Genomic DNA, 4,059 nt, shown 5'->3' on the forward strand with positions numbered 1-4,059 from the left:
TGCCCCCCTCAAACTGAGCAGTGAAAGGAGGCTCCCCCCAAAAGACAGGACTGCCTCTTGACTGAGCAGGGCCAGCCTACTCACCCCCCTCAACCACTCAGGAAGCTTTCCCCACCTTTTTCTAAACACAAGCCACACAGGCAGTGGCTGACCATGTAAGGCAGCTTCTGGTCTCTCTGCTTGCCTGGGACAGTCTTTGGAGGCCCACTAGCCTGGGGTCTTGGTGGCAAAAGTCAGGTAGCAAGTGTGGCCCACGGTCTTCTTCATGGGTGTGGCACTACAGAAGAGGCTGGCATCAGAGCCCACGTTGACCTCTAAGTCACCGGCCCCCAGGTCAGGCAAGGGCAGACTGACTGCGTACATTGTAGACCTGTGACCGTACCTCCAGGGTACTGAGAGCTCTGTGAAGTCACTGGGCTGCCAGTGCCTGGCATGTGAGCTGCACCTGTCAATGCACGGAGTGAAGGAGCAGAGGCGGCCACCTTCAACCTTGAGGGCATCGCAGGCATGGCCCATAGCTTCCCAGGATGATGGGATATCCAAGAAGACAGCATCAGCCACGTAAACCACACTGACGCTATTACCGCAACCATCCAGGGTGTGCACGGTCACCCATTGGCTCATCCGATGTTCTTGGAACTCCTCTTGAGCCTTGTCTGCAGCTGCTGCTGAAACTCTACCGTGTGTAGGTGGCCCGGGGGGCTGATACTGCAGATGACTGTATGGGATACAAAACCACTGCTTGTGCCTGATTCACAGACCACAGAACCGGGCCGCAGCCCCAGCATCATGGTGAGTAAGGCAATGTAGGTGGAGTAGAGGGTCTGTACGCGGCGGGGCAGGTTTACTGTCCAGAGCTCAGGAGTGAGGTGCAGCACATCCGCCTCTGCTGCAAATTACCTCGGAGCTAAATGGACGGCCAATGAGGCCCACTGAGTGCCACAGGACGCCATGCTGGATCTGGGTCTGTGCCCCACGCTGCACATGCATTGGCACCATCGACCCACGTGACAGGATGGCTGTGGCACCTTCCTTGATCAGCGCCTTGTGTGCCACAAAACTCACGGTGGTAATGTTTGCCATGTGTCACGGACATAAGCCGGCTCTTGGATCCACACGCGGCTCCGCGCTCTCTGTGTCTTTTAACTTGGGCCTTTCTGTCCAAATCTCCCAAACTGTACTTCGATGTACTACACCTTCCCAGATGAGTTTAACGTGGACGCTTCTCCAGCTTTCTCTTTTGAACACATGGCTGCGTCTCGACAGTACCCTTGTCCCATCACTAATAGATTATTGTCTTATAGCTTGGATGCAAAGCGTGCTGACTTGTGAGCACCCCAGTTTCCCATGAGATTTCTTTGCAACACAAATACCTGGTGCACAAGCTGAGCACATCCCAGAGTCTTCTGCTGGAACCGATAGCACATTTTCTTCTGTCGTGAGTGCGTTTTAGAAAAACCGCACTGTTTCCAGGCTGCGTATAGTGTCGGATACTTGTGATCTTTTGTCACTCAAGAAGTTGAAACTGGGGAATGTTTGGTTCCAGGTCAGCCTTGGTTACATAATCTTACCCTATTTTAGTTTTTAAAAATAGTATTTTGGGTGATTGTACCTGGAAGGTAGAATATTGTTTAGTATATTATCGAATTAAAACCGAAGTCAAACGATGCGGCGAGGAATAAATTCAGAGTGGAACATTGCCTCCCACCTTCTACACAGAAGGGGGCTCCACAAAGGGCATGGTAAGAGCAGGAGATTTCATTGGTTTCTGTCCCGGTATAGACAGATGTTCAGTGAATGCTGGCCTTTGCAAAACTGATCCCAGGTTCTGCCGTGGGGTGCCTTTGTAAAACTGCGCTGTGCTAAAATTCTAAAGTGGAATTTTATTCCCATGACAGGAAATAAAAATGGAATAACTTTGGAAGTGATAATGGTGCTTTGCCAAGCTGACAATCAGGGTGATACCTATAATCTCAGCCCCCAGATCTGAAGGCAGGAGGATATTGATTTCAAAATCACTCTGAGTATTGGCACAAACCACAAAAACTTATCAATGGAATTGAATTGAAAACCCAAACATGAGTCCACACATCTATGGACATCTGTTTTGATAAAGAAGCCAGAAATACACACTGGACAAAAGACAGCATAGTCAACAAATGGTGCTGGTCAAACCGAACGGCTTCATGTGGAAGAAAGCAAATAAAGCCATACTTACCGTTCTACACAGAAATCAACTCCATCCGTATCCAGGAACCTAACGTTAGGCCAGGTACCCTGAATACAACAGAAAATACGGCGGGAAACTGCCTTGAACCCATAGGTACAGGAGACAACTTCATGAACAGAACAGCAATAGTTCAGGCGCAACTACCTACCTTTAATAAATGGAACCTCATGAAACTGAAAAGCTTCTGTAAAGCAGAAAACACCATCAAGAGGACAAAACAGCAGCCTACAAAACAGGAAAAGATTTACACCAACTCCACATCTGACAGAGAACTAATATCCAAAATATATAAGGAACTCAAGAAACAAGACATCAGCAAAGTAAACAATCCAATTAGAAATGGGGTGCAGAGCTAAACAGAGAATTCTCAATAGGATGATCTCAAATAGCCGAGATACACCTAAAGGAATGCTCAGCATTATTAGCCACTGGGGAAATGCACTGGGAGATTCCATCGTACATCCGTTAGAATGGCTAAGATCAATAACACAAGGGACAGCTCATGCCGGCGAGGGTGCAGAGGGAGCAGAGCACTCCTCCATCGCTGGTGGGAGTGCAAGCTTGTCCCACCGCCATGTCAGTCCGCTTGTCAGTTCCTCAGGAAGCTGGGAATGGGTCGAACTCAAGATTCACCCGAAAGACTTTTCTACTACAGCCACTTGCTCAGCCAGGTGTACTGCTTCGCTGTTTATAAACCAGAAATTGAACACAGCCTAGATAGCCATCAATAAATAGATGGATAAAGAAAATGTGGTACATTTACACGAGTGGATATTATTACTAAGCTGATTTAAAAAAATGGAACCATCAGGGGAGTCAGAATTCCTACTGTCTGTCATTGTCACTAAATGAGGTTTCCAGTGTGGGGAATGGTTACATCGAATCAAGTTATTGGCCAAAGGGCCTCCCTGAGAATCCCGTAAATAACCTAGGCTTAGTTGCTCCCTAAAACCTGACAGTAAGGCCTTATTTCTGAATAAAACACCTACCCAATACACTGAACATGGAGAACCTGAGCTGGTGCCAACCCAGAGCCTTCACTTCAGTGGATTAGTTTGTGTTCACAGTACTGGGAAAGTATTTTACATGCTACTAAAGGGAAAGGTAAGTCTGAACCTAACTACAAACTCTTTTATGTACAGTAATGACCTGTCAATAAGATGAACCACTACAATAATGGCACAAGGTTTGTGGGAGTAACCAACCACAACCTGGTTGGATTTAAGGTTCATTCCATCAGGTGAAGTCCTTTCCCACTGTGGCCGGGAACCTGAATTAGTTAGACCAAGGCCTTAGGAAGAAGCCAACTTATACTGCTCTGCTAAAAGCATGTAGCCATAAAATGACTCCTAATGACATTCTAATATACTCATAGATCAGTGCCTTGTTCAACCATTATCAGGGATGCTTCTTTTTATAGCAGGTGGGAACAAATACAGAACCCACAACTGGACAATGGGCAGACCTTGGAACACCCAGTCCTAAAGGGGATGTCTCCATAAAATACCTTCTCCCAAATCTCAGGGAGCTCTGTGGAAGAGTAGACAGACAGAATAAGCCAGAGGGATGGAGGACACCAAAGAAATTGTGAGATTTGTAGGTAAGTGGCCTTCTGAACACAGTCATGACCAGTGCACACATGAACTCAGTGACTGCGGCAGCATGCATAGGGTCAGCATGTGTGTCGATGGGTCTCAGTGCTGAGAGGGGACATGAACATGAGCCCCTATCCCTCACTACAAAGCACTCTTAAGGCCTCAGCAATAGATGGATGGCCAACACAAAGAGAACCCATAGGAACAGACATTCTCTGTGTCATAATATCTTGT

General features: G+C 47.3%; 1 pseudogene across 1 annotated transcript; it reads right to left on the reverse strand.

Annotated features, from left to right (window-relative positions):
• Positions 1-207: 207 nt before the first annotated feature.
• Positions 208-1,083, reverse strand: LOC308433803 (tRNA (adenine(58)-N(1))-methyltransferase catalytic subunit TRMT61A-like; annotated as a pseudogene). Its single transcript has one exon. The product of its transcript is annotated as a tRNA (adenine(58)-N(1))-methyltransferase catalytic subunit TRMT61A-like (transcript).
• Between the last annotated feature and the right edge of the window lie 2,976 nt (positions 1,084-4,059).

Source organism: Micromys minutus (assembly GCF_963924665.1).
Source record: "Micromys minutus genome assembly, chromosome: 20".
Lineage (NCBI taxonomy): Eukaryota > Metazoa > Chordata > Mammalia > Rodentia > Muridae > Micromys > Micromys minutus.